This window comes from Papaver somniferum, unplaced genomic scaffold (genome assembly GCF_003573695.1).
Source record: "Papaver somniferum cultivar HN1 unplaced genomic scaffold, ASM357369v1 unplaced-scaffold_33, whole genome shotgun sequence".
NCBI lineage: Eukaryota > Viridiplantae > Streptophyta > Magnoliopsida > Ranunculales > Papaveraceae > Papaver > Papaver somniferum.
In genome coordinates, this window is record NW_020644373.1 from 7103488 (window position 1) to 7112341 (window position 8854).

Consider the following 8854-nt stretch of genomic DNA (forward strand, 5'->3'; position numbering starts at 1 on the left):
TCGTTCGATATTCTGGTGTCATAGGCGTAGAGGAACCACACAAATCCATCCCGAACTTGGTGGTTAAACTCTGCTGCGGTGACGATACTGTAGGGGAGGTCCTACGGAAAAATAGCTCGACGCCAGGATGATAAAAAGCTTAACACCTCTCATTCTTATTACTTATTCAATATGAAAAAAAATGAAAAGGTCATTTTCTTCAAAACCCCAATTATTACATCCCTTCTCTCCCACTTCACACCTCAGAAGGCACCCTTCTTCTAGAGATAAACGCGCTTTCCACATCTTCTTAACCCGAAATGAAATGGTTGAGGAAAGGTTCCTTTTTTAGGGTACTCCCGAGAACATATCCTGTGGAGACGGGGTGGGGCCTGTAGCTCAGAGGATTAGAGCACGTGGCTACGAACCACGGTGTCGGGGGTTCGAATCCCTCCTCTCCCACAACTGGCCCAAAAGGGAAGGACCTTTCCTTTACCTCTGGGGGTAGGAAAATACTGATCGGGATAGTGGACCCAAAGTTATGTAACTTGGGTGTGAGTCTTTTGTCGAAACGGAATGGTCTTACTTTTTTTTTTCTTATTTATCGCGACTGATTCCATCATGAAAAAATTTATGCCCGACCCGAATCCATATTCTTCCTCAGTCAGGCTTGGGCTGACTAGAAGAGCAAGTGCAAGTATTAGTAGCATAGCAAAAAAGCGTGACTCGTCATTAATATGTTTGCTCGCGGTAATTGTAGCCTCTCGGGAGAATCGACGACTGCATCTTTGATGCACTGCTAGTACTCGTACATCTGAGAATGATTAACTGGATAGTTGTAAATAGCCCCAGGGATATGGAACAAAGGATTATCCCAGATCTACACCGAGGTATTGAAGGCGATTCTCAAATATCGCAGAACAGAATGTGATATGATGGGATAGAATGCAACAGAAAGAAAGACAGGGAACGGGTTACCTACTCCTAATGGTCAACGCGAGCCCTTTCATTTCTATCTGAATGAAATAATTCGAATAAAATCTCCCCAAGTAGGATTCGAAACTACGACCAATCAGTTAACAGCCGACCGCTCTACCACTGAGCTACTGAGGAATAACGGGAAATTCGAGCTCATAGAGTTCAATTCTCATTCTCAACCCATGACCAATATGAGCCCGAAGCTTCCTTCGTAACTCCCGGAACTTCTTCGTAGTGGCTTCGTTCCATGCCTCATTTCATAGGGAACCTCAAAGTGTCTCTATGTCATTATATTCCATCCATATCTCAATTCCATCATTTAATATCCCTTTGGTGTCATTGACATAAGAGATGTCGTTTCTAGTCTATCTGTTTCTATTTCTATATATAGAAAGTTAAGAAATCATCATATAATAATCGAGAAATTGCAATAGAAAAGAAAAAAGGGGGGTTTGTGATGATTTTTCTACTAGGTAATCTATTATCCTTATGCATGAAGATAATAAATTCGGTCGTTGTGGTCAGACTCTATTATGGATTTCTGACCACATTCTCCATAGGCCCCTCTTATCTCTTCCTTCTCCGAGCTCGGGTTATGGAAGAAGGAACCGAGAAGGAGGTATCAGCAACAACGGGTTTTATTACGGGACAGCTCATGTTGTTCATATAGATCTATTATGCGCCTCTCCATCTAGCATTGGGTAGACCTCATACAATAACTGTCCTAGTTCTACCGTATCTTTTGTTTCATTTCTTCTGGAACAACCACAAAAACGTTTTTGATTATGGATCTACTACAAGAAACTCAATGCGTAATCTCAGCATTCAATGTGTATTCCTGAATAATCTCATTTTTAAATTATTCAACCATTTCATTTTACCGAGTTCAACATTAGCCAGATTAGTCAACATTTATATGTTTCGATGCAACAACAAGATGTTATTTGTAACAAGTAGTTTTGTTGGTTGGTTAATTTGTCACATTTTATTCATGAAATGGGTTGGATTGGTATTATTCTGGATACGGAAAAATAATTCTGTTAGATCGAATAAGTACCTTGTGTCAGAATTGAGAAATTCTATGGCTCGATCTTTAGTATTCTCTTATTTATCACCCGTGTCTACTACTTAGGAAGAATGTCGTTGCCTATTATTACTAAGAAACTAAAAGAAGAAACTGCCGAAACGGAAGAAAGGGGGGAAAGTGAGGGAGAAACAGATGTAGAAATCGAAACAATTTCCGAAACGAAAGGGGACTAAATAGGAAGAAGGATCCATCGAAGAAGACCCTTCTCCTTCCCTTTGTTCGGAAGAAAATTCGAAGTTAGAAATACTTAAACTTAAAGAAGATAAAGACCTCCTCTGGTTTGAAAAACCTCTTGTTACTCTTCTTTTCGACTATAAACGATGGAATCGTCCAGTGCGATATATCAAAAATGATCAATTTGAAGATGCTGTCCGAGACGAAATGTCACACTATTTTTTTTTACATGTGAAAGTGATGGAAAAGAAAGAATCTCTTTTACATATCCACCTAGTTTTTCAATCTTTTTGGAAATGATAAAAGGAAAGATACTTATGTCCACAACTGAAAAACCCTCTTCTGAAGAATTGTATAATAATTGGGTTTATACCAACGGAAGAAAAAAGAACATAAACAACGCATTTTTAAATAGAATTGATGCTCTAGAAGGGGGTCTCTGAAACTGGATGTACTTGAAAAAAGGATTAGATTATGCAATGATAAGACTGAACAAGACTGCCTGCCTGAAGGGTATGATCCTTTTTTGAACGGAACCCGCCGCGAAAGCGAAAAAAAAAGTATTTAAACTCAAGTTTGAATATGATGAGGCTTTCTCAGAAGAAGGTTGGATTTGGATAAATAAATTTGATAATATACTTCCCACAAACTACCAAGAATTTGAAGAAAAAAAGGGAAAATTTGAGAGAAAATACTTCCTTCCAGAAGAAGGAAAACTTAATTCAGAAAATATAACGAAATATTTATTTGATGCGGTTACACCCGATAGACATCATCAAAGAATTATAAAGGAATCAATTGGAATAAAAGAAAAAACGTAATTGATTATAAAGAAGTTCCTCAATGGTCATACAAATTGATTACCAGTTTGGATCAACAAGATGGAACAATTTTAGAAGAAACGGCTGAGGATCATGAAATTAGGTCAAGAAAGGCCAACCATGTAGTCATTTTTACAGATACCGAACGTACAAATAGTACAACGAATACTAATGATGAAGTAGAAGAAGTGTTTGTCCTACGTTATGCACAGAATTGGATTTTCATCGAGATATAATCAAAGGATCTATGCGCGCTCAAAGACGTAAAACAGGTATTTGGGAACCGTTTCAAACAAATATCCATTCTCCCTTTTTTGGACAGAATCTACAAAAAAAAAAAATTTTTGCTGATACCTCGCGAATTTGGAATCTTATTTTTAAGAATTGGATGATAAAAAGTACGGAATTAAAAAACTCCAGTTTTGAGGAAGAGGCTAAAAAAAGGAAGAAGAAAGGGGAGGAAAATGACCGGCTAGCAGTAGCGGAAAGCTGGGATACTGTTCTATTTGGTCAATCAATAAGGGGTTGCTTGTTAATAGCCCACTCAATTTTTAGAAAATATATTGGATTGCCTTCATTGATAATAGCTAAAAACATCAGCCTTATCTTATTATTTCAACCCCTGGAGTGGAATGAGGATTGGAGAGAGTGGGGTAGAGAAATGCATGTTAAATGCACCTATAATGGTGTTCAATTATCCGAAATGGAATTTCCAAAAAATTGGTTAACAGGGGGTATTCAAATAAAGATCCTATGTCCTTTCTATCTGAAACCTTGGAACAGTTCCAAGAAACGATCTCATCATAAAAATCCAAGGGGAATAAAGGAAAATTCTTGCTTTTTGACAGTCTGGGGGATGGAAACTGAATTTCCTTTTGGTTCTCCTCGAAGACGACCTTCTTTATTAAAACCCATTTTAAAAGACCTAGAAAAAAGAATTACAAAAAAAAAAGGTTTTCTAGGTCTAAGAGTTTTAAAAGAAAAAACAAAAGGGTTTCTAAAGGACTCAAAAGAAAAAGAAAGTTGGACTCATAAAAAGGATTTTTTTCAAAAAAAAATAAATAAAAGAGCTTGGAAAAGTAAATCCAATTCTATTAGTTGGATTGAGAAAAGTATATGAATCAAGTGAAAATAAAAAAAAATTTCTCAAAGAAAATCAGATAGTTCATGAATCGTCCAGTCGAATTAGATCAATGTCTTGGACAAATTATTCACTAACAGAAAAAAAATAGAAGATATGGCTGATAGGACAAGTAAATTAAGAATCAAATTGAAAAATAATAAATGACAAGAAAAAAAAAGTTCCTAATTCCAGATAGAAATATTAATCCGAACGATACAAGTTGTAACGATAAAAGATTAGAAGCGCCAAAAAGATTTTTGCGGATATTCCAAAGAAGAAGTGCTAGATTAATACGTAAACGACACTCTTTTTAAAACTTTTTGATTGAAAAGATATATATGGACACCCTTCTATATCTCATTAATATTCCCAGGATCAATGCACAATTTTCCCTAGACTTAAAAAAAGGAGAGATTGATAAAAAAAAGTTACAATGATGAAATAAAGAAAGAAGAATTGAAGAAAAAAAAGAATCCATGTCATTTCGACTAAAAAGAGGGCACTTTCTAATATTAGTAATAAGAATTTACATCATTTTTGTGCCCCAGTTGACTTGTCACAGGCATATGTATTTTAAAAATTATCACAAACCCAAGTGATTAACAAATATCACATGAGATCTGTACTTCAATATGATGGAACGTCTTTTTTTCTTAAAGATAGAATAAAGAAATTTTTTGGAACACAAGGAATACCTTATTCTGAATCAAGACATTAAAAACTTAGCAATTTTGAAACGAATGGGTGGAAAAATTGGTTAAACAGTCATTATAACTATCAATATAATTTATCTAAGATTACATCGTCTCAATTAGCTCTACAAAAACAACGAAATGGAGTCAATCAAAGTCATACGATTTCAAACAAGGCATCAACAAAATTGGATTCATATGAACAAAAAAATGTATTTCATTATAAGAAGCAAAATGCTTATGTAATGGATTCATTATCGAGTAAAACAAAAAAAATTTAAAAACAGTATGGATATGATCTTTTATCACAGAAATATATCAATTATAGAGAAGGTAAGGATTCATATATTTCTCTATCACCATTACAAGTAAAGGGAAGCCGAAAAATTCCCTATAACTACAACACAAATAAACCCCCAATTTTTTATATGGCGGCAGGCATATAGAAGTCATTATCCAGGAGAAGATTGTATTGTTGATACGGATAAAAATCCGGATATAAAATATTTTGATTGGAGAATCGTTTCTTTTTGTCTTAGAAAGAAGATCGATATTGAGGCTTGGGCTAATATGGATACTGAGACCCGCATGGATAAAAATACTAAAACAAGAATTAACTATTATTCTATCATTAATCAAATTGATAGGAAGGATCTTTCGTATCTTGCGATTGATAAACAAATAAAACCATCCAGTGGAAAAAACTTTTTTTTTGATTGGATGGGAATGAATGAAGAAATACTAAACCCCCCCCTATCAAATCTGCACCTTTTGTTCTTCCCAGAATTGTTGGGGCTATATGATACATATAGGATTAAACCGTGGATTATACCAACAAAATCACATCTTTCCCATTTTAATGGAAATAAAACCACCAGTGAAAATAAAAAGCTAAAAAAAAGATCTTGAATTAGAAAATCAAAATCAAGAAGAAAAAGAAGAATCAAACCAAGAAGAAAAAGAAGAATCAGACCAAGAAGATATTGGATCAGATCTATCAAACCAAGAAAAAGAAGTTAACGAGGATGACAGTGACTCATACATGAAAAAGAGTAGAAATCAAAATAAATGGAAGAGTACCACAGAAGCAGAACCAGATTTTTTCCTGAAAAGATACTTTCTTTTTCAACTGAGATGGCATAGTTCTTTGGATCAAAGAATAATTAATAGTATCCAGATATATTGTCTCCTGCTTAGACTGAACAATCCAAAGCAAATTGCGATATCCTCTATTCAAAGAGGAGAAATGCGTCTGGATATATTGTTGATTCAATGATATCCTCTATCCTCTATCCACGATTTACCATCAATTAATGGTAAATCTCCTTCCTATCTATAACGTGCCAGATATGGCATCATATATGAAGGCAAAAAAATGAACCCGCACATTTGTCTTATATTTATTTATATTCTGGTTTCCCATATAGGATACTGACTCAATGACCTAAGAATCTTCTTCGGCTCTATTTTTCCCTTACTTTTTTGGGGGGGTTGAAGAACTCGACCAGTCTTTTGTATCTATATGCGAATGAAATTGCAAATTGGATTGATTCATTAAATTTGAAAGTAAAAGGTAGTATATGAAAAAATAAATTTTTTGTGTATACCAGAACCAGATTTTAAAAACCGATATTATTTTTACTGATCGATAAACTCCATTTTTTTATAAAAGAAAAAAAAGGAGAAGCGCTCTTTTTATGACAAAAAAAAGCATTCATCTTAGTTATTTTGCAAGAAGAAAAAGAGTAAAACAAGGGGTCCGTTTCCTTTGAATTTCAAGTATTAAGTTTCACCAATAAAATGCGGAGACTCACTTTCCATTTTGAATTTCACAAAAAGGACTTTTTATCTCAGAGAGGTATAGGGAAAACTCTGGTAAAACGGAAATGGTTGCTGGCTTATTTGTAAAAAAAAATAGAATACGTTATAAAGAATTAATAGGTCGGTTGGATTCGGGAGCCAAAGACTAGTTAAGTTAATTTGAAGCTTTAGCTTGAATTATTTGATTTATTAGATTTTGAATTTTTATGAACTTTTTTCGTTTTCAGCAATTCATGGAATAATGAATCGGGGAAAAAACATGACTGTATCAGCTACAAGAAAAGACCTCATGATAGTCAATATGGGTCCTCACCGCCCATCGATGCATGGCGTTCTTCGACTCATCATTACTCTAGATGGTGAAGACGTTATTGACTGTGAACCTATATTGGGTTATTTACACAGAGGGATGGAAAAAATAGCGGAAAACCGAACAATTATACAATATCTGCCTTATGTAACACATTGGGATTATTTAGCTACTATGTTTACCGAGGCAATAACTGTAAATGGACCAGAACAGTTAGGAAATATTCAAGTTCCTAAAAGAGCCCGTCATATCAGAGTAATTATGTTGGAACTGAGTCGTATAGCCTCTCATTTATCATGGCTTGGCCCTTTTATGGCGGATATAAGTGCGCAGACTCCTTTCTTCTATATTTTCAGAGAGAGAGAATTGATATATGATCTATTCGAAGCTTCCACAGGTATGCGAATGACGCATAATTATTTTCGTATCGAAGGAGTAGCTGCTGATCTACCTCATGGCTGGATAGATAATGTTTAGATTTCTGCGATTATTTTTTAACCGGGGTTGCTGAATATCAAAAGCTTATTACGCGAAATCCTATGTATTTATAATGCATTGAGGGGGTATGCGTTGTTGGTGGAGAGGAGGCAATAAATTGGGGTTTATCAGGGCCAATGCTACGAGCTTCCGCAATACAATGGGATCTTCAGAAAGTCGATCATTATGAGTGTTGCGACGAGTTTGACTGGGAAGTACAATGGCAAAAAGAAGGGGATTCATTAGCCCGTTACTTAGTCCGAATCGGTGAAATGACATAATCCATAAAAATTATTCAACAAGCTTTGGAAGGAATTCCGGGAGGGCCCTATGAAAATTTAGAAGCCCGACGCTTTGATAAAGCAAGGGATTCTGACTGGAATGATTTTGACTATAGATTTATTTGTAATAAAACATCTCCCACTTTTGAATTGTCAAAAATAAAACTTTATGTGAGACAAGAAGCCCCAAAGGGGGAATTGGGAATTTTTCTGATAGGGGATCATAGTGCTTTTCCTTGGAGATGGAAAATTCGTCCTCCGGGTTTTATCAATTTCCAAATTCTTCCTCAGTTAGTTAAAAGAATGAAGTTGGCGGATATTATGACGATACTAGGTAGTATAGATATCATTATGGGAGAAGTTGATCGTTAATATGATAATTGATACGACAGAATTACAGGCTATCAATTCTTTTTTCAGATTGGAATCCTTAAAGGGGGTCTATGGTCTTATATGGTTGCTTGTCCCTATTTTTACTCCAGTATTGGGAATCACGATAGGAATATTAGTTATTGTGTGGTTAGAAAGAAAAATATATGCGGGGGTACAACAACGTATTGGATCCGAATACACGGGTCCTTTGGGAATTCTTCAAGCTCTAGCAGACGGGACAAAATTACTTTTTAAAGAGGATCTTCTCCCATCTAGAGGGGATATTCTTTTATTCAGTCTCGGACCCTCTATAGCAGTCATATTCATTTTACTAAGTTATTCAGTAATTCCTTTTGGATATCGTCTTGTTTTAGCTGATCTCAGTATAGGTGTTTTTCTTATGGATTTCTATTTCAAGTATTGCTCCTATTGGACTTCTTATGTCAGGATATGGGTCAAATAGTAAATATTCTTTTTTGGGTGGTCTACGAGCTGCTTCTCAATCGATTAGTTATGAAATACCATTAACTCCATGTGTGTTATCAATATCTTTACGTGCGATTCGTTGGGGCATGAACTTTTACCTAATTTTTTCTAGGAAAGAAGTTGAATGGGGTGAATAGAGATCCTCGTTTTTTTATTCGTCATTCGGCGTGATGACCTAAACTAGATAGTTATATGAGTGAAACAAAACAGCTTCTAAATTAGCGGTAAAAAGGTTGAGACTCATTCCCTATGT

At 35.2% G+C, this 8854-nt stretch overlaps 2 non-coding genes and 1 pseudogene across 2 annotated transcripts; 2 read left to right on the forward strand and 1 right to left on the reverse strand.

Moving 5' to 3' along the window:
• The first annotated feature begins 367 nt into the window (after positions 1 to 367).
• TRNAR-ACG lies at positions 368 to 441 on the forward strand. The gene has a single exon. It is a non-coding gene; the product is annotated as a tRNA-Arg (tRNA).
• Positions 442 to 1020: 579 nt separating this feature from the next.
• Positions 1021 to 1092, reverse strand: TRNAN-GUU. Its single transcript has one exon. It is a non-coding gene; the product is annotated as a tRNA-Asn (tRNA).
• Positions 1093 to 1414: 322 nt separating this feature from the next.
• On the forward strand, positions 1415 to 8217 carry LOC113342030 (annotated as a pseudogene).
• Positions 8218 to 8854: the final 637 nt, after the last annotated feature.